Source organism: Brachycentrus maculatus, unplaced genomic scaffold, assembly GCF_059751285.1.
Source record: "Brachycentrus maculatus isolate JH-2025_06_01 unplaced genomic scaffold, ASM5975128v1 h1tg000024l, whole genome shotgun sequence".
NCBI lineage: Eukaryota > Metazoa > Arthropoda > Insecta > Trichoptera > Brachycentridae > Brachycentrus > Brachycentrus maculatus.
Window position 1 is genome coordinate 1,806,155 of NW_028280778.1, and position 7,409 is coordinate 1,813,563.

Genomic DNA, 7,409 nt, shown 5'->3' on the forward strand with positions numbered 1-7,409 from the left:
AGTAATCTTTTATGTGGTCCCGGATGCCTTTTGAAGGAGTGGAGCCAATTTAATATCATTAAGAATCAAGCTGGCAAAATTGGCAAAAAACATGTGATTGGCGATTCGCTTTTACTCAGAGCTACGAGAAATAATAAAGGTAGGTATCCATAATTAAATTTCACCTCTCATTTGATAAAAAAGTACATATGTACAGTAAATCCCCCTATAACGCTGAGATAGGTGCCGCGTTATCGGAAGGGACTATATAGAGAAGTTTATAATTTTATTTTTATTTTTTTTTTAAATTATTTTTTTGTGTTAACAGCAACATTTGTAAAACAAACCATTAAAATAATATACATTAAATAAGCCAATTAAAGTTAACCACAGAAACATGAAGATTAGTACAAAATATTTAGTGTAGAACTAGCAAATGAACACGTCTCTATGAGAGAAAATGTGCATATGTGAAGTGTGTAAGAGGGTGTGTGTGTGTGTGTGTGTGTGTGTTTGTGTGATGTTGATTCTAGTAGGAACATGTATACAATGCAGAGAGGGATAGTTTTTAAAGATTATATATCAATTTAAAAAATATTGTAATCATTTTTGCTAGTTAGCAATTAACATTTGTATATGTAATAAGATTATAAACTTCTTTTAAATTTCCCTAAGATAAAGGGGTACCTATGTCAACGTTGTAGGGGGGTTTATTGTATATTTAGGGTATTACAGTAAAACCTAGACAGTAGGACTAAACTAAACAGTAGGACTAATTGGGGGGAGGGGGTGTCCGTTAATGCCGAATGTCCGTTATATAATATAAGATAGGTTTAAAATAAATAAAAACTTTGAAAATATGAACACTGTATTAAGATATAAGCAAACAATACAAAATTATGTTTATTGCCGGACACTCGTAGTGAAGTGACGTTATTGTTCGATATCGCCGCGTTTGCTTTGAGAAATCCTGCTTCCTTGGAAAAGGAACCAAGTTTTGTTTGAACTATTGAAGTTTTTAAAAAAAAAATCAACTCTCTAAAACGAAATTGCTTATAATATTTATCAACAGTTTTTTTGTATGTTATATCCGAAGTTCGTTGAAGAGAGATCCGTTTTATTAGGTTTTACGCTTTATGTAGTTTCAAAATCTGTAGTTTCTGAGATATTCATGAAAAACTACCAACATTTTGTGAAAACTTTTACTTCTAAACGTTGTTCAAATTATAAATCCATTTAAAAAAAAAAAAGTTGTTTTGAATTGTATTTTGTATTTGATCTTACAAAAATTAAATCTGCCATTTTTTATCGCTGTGGACTTATTATGTACATTATCAACTTCTAATTCACGCAGTATCTAACTATCAAAGAGTACTTATTTAATTTTTTCTTTGTACCTACGCACAATAATTTCATGTTTTCCTTGACAATGATGAGCTTAGTTTTTCGTGACTAAACCAATTAGGTTATAAAAAAAATATTCGCAATCAACAACAGTACCTACCTAGACATTAGGAGATAAAAAAAATATATTGGATGACACGCGAGTTATGTTACGAGCAAACTGTTATCGACACAGAAGAGGACATTTCTAATTTGTCAATTGACCAACTCACAAAACTTTACTAAATTGGAATCAAGGTCATCCCTAACGAGGGACGGTCCCGTGGGGTAGGTATATACTTCTTTAAAAAAACATATTCTTCAAACCCTTATCAGCACCTCAATGGTGCATAGGGCACTGCATCAGATAAACGCAGTGTTTCTTGATCGTCAACCCATGAAGGAAAGGTGACCAGCCCTCCGCTTCAGATACCAGTACAGGGTAATATTGAATAAATATTAGAGTGAAAAAAATCGTGTATATTTATTTTACCCTCCCTGGGAATAAAACTCGGGACCTCCAGAACGGTAGCCCAGCGTGCTGACCATTACATTACGGAGGCGGACAAAACATATACGTACACAAAAATTTCGTATTTAAATACAGATAAACAATACTTAAAGCTCAGTATTCGTTAAGTCGCAACATAATTTTCTCTAAATCCAGGTAACATTTTACGTAATTAATTTTCTTTTCTTAAAACAGCGTTTATGTATTGAAAAAATAGTTTTTCTTCGAAATAATTTTATGGTTTTGATAGGAAAGGTGTTTAAAAAATGAAAAATTAAAAAATAAATAAAAAACATAAAAATATTTGAAATACATTCTTTAAAAAAATCAGGCGTGAAAAGAAGAGTGTGAGCTCTTTGGTGATCGGCCGGTGATTGAATTCTGTGATTGCGTTGTATCCCCTTAATATGCAGTGAATCTTGCATGGACATAATAATATAAGTATTTGTATTTTTTTGTAAGCTATAATTTCATCAGATAAGTTTGATTGAGTGAATCTCTAACAAAACATTTTAATGACGCGGAATTTAATTCCAAAACAGATTAGTGTAAATTTAACTTAGATTATTGTATTATCCGGACAAAGATAGATGTAATGTTTAAAGATGCATGCGAACATAATAATGTTTTTGTATCGTAAATCGGGATTATCCAAAAACCACAACCATATGATTTTTGTTTAATGTTTTCTGACTGGCTGTCTGTCCGCAATACGTTGTAATAATATAAATATAATATCGCTCACTCCTTTCAAGAACGTCATAAATCAAACATCGTCAAATTTGAGTTGTGCATGTTTTCGTAATGCCCAGAAAATGTACTATATCCCAGCAAAAGCAGCAAATTTTAAACTTAATATTTACCCGCTACAGGGCAGAAAGTGTTATTTTTGCATTTTGAAGAAAAGGTATTGCTTATTTTTTTTTAAATAAACTAAATATTTTTCAAATGGAGAAAAAATATTCAGGTTTTACCTTAAAAGATCTATTGCACAGTAAAAAGTTAAATAAGTGGCTTGATATTTATTTTTAATCCATTGTATTTTATGTTTGAACTTTAAAAACGTTCTCCTGAAAAATCAAGTTTTTTGATTTATGACGTTCTTGAAAGGAGTGAGCGATATGTCACCACTGAAATCGAAATACAGAGAAACCTCTATCTATCGTTTTTAAACAGACCTATTGAAATAAACTGTGAATGCGGCAAAACAACGAATGCGGGATTAAGAGGTCAATACACAAGGAGATACAATCGAGTAAAGATACCGTCCTCCCAATCAATAACAGTACCTAAGTCAATAATGACAATGAGCCAACAGTATATATTCGGTTTTGCAAATAATATGAATGTTTTCAATCTTTCAAAGAGTGTGCATGCTTCTGAAAATGAAGGTACAGGTAGCGGGTCCTCTTCATCAATATTGACCTCTTCAGCTGTATTTATCAACTTTGGGTCACACAAGCTTTCGATAGTTTCTATCCCACACGTTAGAATATTGTCGTCGAATGTAACAAAATTGAAAAAATTTAAATGAATTAAAAAAAACTGACATAATATATCAAATATGCAGCGTAATTCAAACGATGAATGCGGTAAAATTGTGGATAGAGACGATCGATAAGATCTACTTTTGAATGAAATGAATTCGGGGTCGAAGAAATAAACGACACATCCGCGAAAACGATTATTCGAGGAACGATACATAAAGGTTTCACTGTAATTATAGGTTTGTAAAAAATTGTATTTCTTTAATTTACAATACATATTTATAAAAGTACATTGCTCATGACATGCAATCAAGATAACATGATTCGAAGGCATGACCTGGTGACGTCATATATGATAGAAGGACCTACAATCTGAGGACGAGGAGAGCTGACTCTAACAGTCTACAAATACGATAAGTTGGGACGGATCACGGAAGAAGAGTTCATAACATGCAATCAAATAAGACATGTCGAATGATGCGACCTAATTTCAGATTTCCACCTCCATTATCAATTTTGCTTCGTTATTTCATGAATTTATGTAACTAAAAATAAAATTAATATTGAATATTAAAACCTGGGAAGTGTCCTATTTGGGACATGTGCTCAGAGGAGAAAAGTACAAGCTACTGCAACTGATCATTAAGGGTAAAATCGTGGGTAGAAGAGGTGTCGAAAGAAGGCGGATCTCCTGGGTCCATAACACGAGTGGACATAATACATATATACAGGAGTACGGAGCGTCGAGGTGCTGTTTGAAATAGGGACATATTTTCACGAGTGATAGTCAACGTCGGGGGGACCCGATGACACATGAAAAGAAGAAGATGTAATCAAAGTTCAATAGCAATAATCAAAGTTCCTTTGACCAAAAGAGATATGTATTAGATGTTGTTTGATGTTTTCCGCAGATACTTTGTGGCACATAAAACGAAATAACTTTATAATTACATTTGGGATTTTTACGGAGTGTGTGGAAGTTTTTTGGTGAGAGTATTATAATGTTTTTAATGTTTTTGAATTAATATAAACCCTGATGATGACAAGGTTCTTGTTGAGACCGGTAGACCGTTAAGTGGTTACAACGAAGATATTTCATTTTATAAGGTTTTGTTTGATGTGTTTCTGCGTTTTAGATATTGTGGTTAATGTACGTTTCCATAAAGTGTGTTAATGGTGATTTTTGTACTTTGCTGGGAGGTGCTTCCTTGTGATATGTGAGAGTAATTCTTATTCATATGAAATTCTTACTCATATGATTGTATGAGTTGTATTTGTTGAATATTTTCATTGTGTTCTGTGAATAAGTTAATCTCGGAACTGTAGTTTTATTTTCATTATTGATTGTTTCACTAGTGATTGTTATTGTCCGCATCCGTAGTGCAATGGTCAGCACGCTCGGCTACCGTTCTGGAGGTCCCGGGTTCGATAAATTCGATGCAGGGGGGGGGTGTCAAATAAAAAAAGGGATTTTTTCAGTCTGATATTTATTCAATATTACCCTGGACTGGTACCCGAAGCGGAGGGCTAATCACCTTTCCTTCAAGTCAACGATCAAGGTAACACTGCGTTTATATGATGCAGTGCCCTATGCACCATTGGGGTGCGAATAAGGGTTGGATTGATGAATGAATTGATTGTTAACAATAACAATATTTTATAATGCGTACATATATTACTCTTATCACCCCAACCAATCCCGTATTATAATGTGATACATCAGCGCATATCCCCAGAAAAGAAATCAAATCTCAATTGAACGTGACCCTGTTATCTTAATGATAATGATGGCGTGACGACTGCAGCTATAAAAACGTCTCTGTTATCATGTTTGCCATTTACCATAATAAAAGCTTTGCCGGCATTTGCTCTGCATTACTCTGCAATCTCTGCAATGATTTGCGAGTGAACAAAAGCAAAGCATCAAGTGCTAACGCTCTTCAATGCAAACAATAATTAGATGCTATTTCATATCAATATAAAATAAGTACCTACATGTCGCTCACTCCTTTCAACAACGTCATATATCAAAAATCGTCGATTTTCAGTTGTGCATGTTTTCGGAATGCCCATAAAATGTACTATATCCCAGCAAAGGCGGCATATTTTTAATTTAATATTTACCCGCTACAGGGCTGAAAGTGTTGTTTTTTGCATTTTGAAGAAAAGGTATTGTTAAATAATTTTTTAGAGCGACATGTAGGTACACATGTCGCTCACTCCTTTCAACAACGTCATATATCAAAAATCGTCAATTTTCAGTTGTGCATGTTTTCGGAATGCCCAGAAAATGTACTATATCCCAGCAAAGGCGGCATATTTTTAATTTAATATTTACCCGCTACAGGGCTGAAAGTGTTGTTTTTTGCATTTTGAAGAAAAGGTATTGTTAAATATTTTTTTTAAATATACTAAATATTTTTGAAGTGGAGAAAAAGATTCAGGTTTTACCTAAAAAGATCTGTTGCACAGTAAAAAGTTCAATAAGTGGGTTGATATTTATTTTTAAAACATTGTACCATGTTTTTAAACTTTAAAAACGATCTCCTGAAAAATCAAGTTTTTTGATATATGACGTTGTTAAAAGGAGTGAGCGAGGTATTCTCGAATGAAGGTATAAATATTTTTATGAATAAAAATGTTCGTTTGTTCAAAATCATAACTAACTAACCATCACACCGCTTCTCAGCAGGGATAGGCAGAGAGAATAGAACGCCACACCAATTTGTCTTTGCACACAATCTTCGCCTCTTCCACATTCATACATCTTTTCAAACATACACGTTAAATGTTCCAACTCCCGACCTTGAAAAATCATCAATCTCCTAAAATCATTCACCGATTGTTTTGAAATTTTGACAAGTAAAATCATATTTTTTTTCATGAATAAACAGTGTTTCTAAATGCAATGCCAGCTCCATCTGTTGAACGTCATAGTAACACTAACACGAAACATTACTCATGACAGATGGCATGCTTCTTGACAGCTGCTGCCATTTAGTATTTTCAATGTTTTCTATTGCATTGTTGTTTCGTTGACTATTAACTATTTTTTATTGCCTGACAAGCAATGTGAAATTATACATTTATATGTATGTATTAATATGTATTTGTTATGAAATGTGCGCTTCTGCGACGCGTTTGGAAATTAATTATCTTTAGTCAAACGTGCATTTATGAAAAAATGTGCACTGAAATCCAATTATTTTTTTCATTCTGTCAAATCTAAAATTTGCATGAAACGCAGCGTTGGAACGATCATTAAGCTATTAGCAACAGCGGGTTATATACCATATGTATATTATGAATATGTATTTAGCTTAGCGATCTTGGCTTGGGGTCTAAATAAAAGCATTTGAATGTCTTTATACTAGATTAATTAAGTATTTATTTAGCTGTCATTTTCAGTAAGTTGTTGTCAAGTCTAATTTTTAAATCAAACATCTTTCATATTACACAATGTAAACAAATGTAATGTGTTCATATTTATGGTAAACATTGCATATCCTTTACTGGTCCAATGTCGAATCTCATTCGACATCGATTTTTTCCTCTTAGGTCCCATGTCGGATGTTATTCGACATTTTTTTCATCATTTGTATTATTTATTTAAATTCCAAACTTACATTTTTGTCACTCGTATCTATTACAACAGTGTGTGGAGCAGAGGAGAACATGTTTCTTCCAATTGGAATGTAATTGTCTACCTAGATTTTTTTTTAAATTTTGGGGGACCGAAAAGGAATATACTGATTTACTGAAACAGAAAGAATTTTTAATTTTTTAATTTAATTTTTTTCAGATGGGTATCCGTAAGGCTAAAAAATATTTGAGAATATATAAATGCCTCCGCCTCCGTAGTGTAATGGTCAGCACGCTCGGCTACCGTTCTGGAGGTCCCGGGTTCGATTCCCAAGGGGGGTAAAATAAATATTATTACCCTGGACTGGTACCTGAAGCGGAGGGCTGATCACCTTTTCTTCATGTGTAAACGATAAAGATAACACTGCGTTTATATGAAGCAGTGCCCTATGCACCATTGGGGTGCG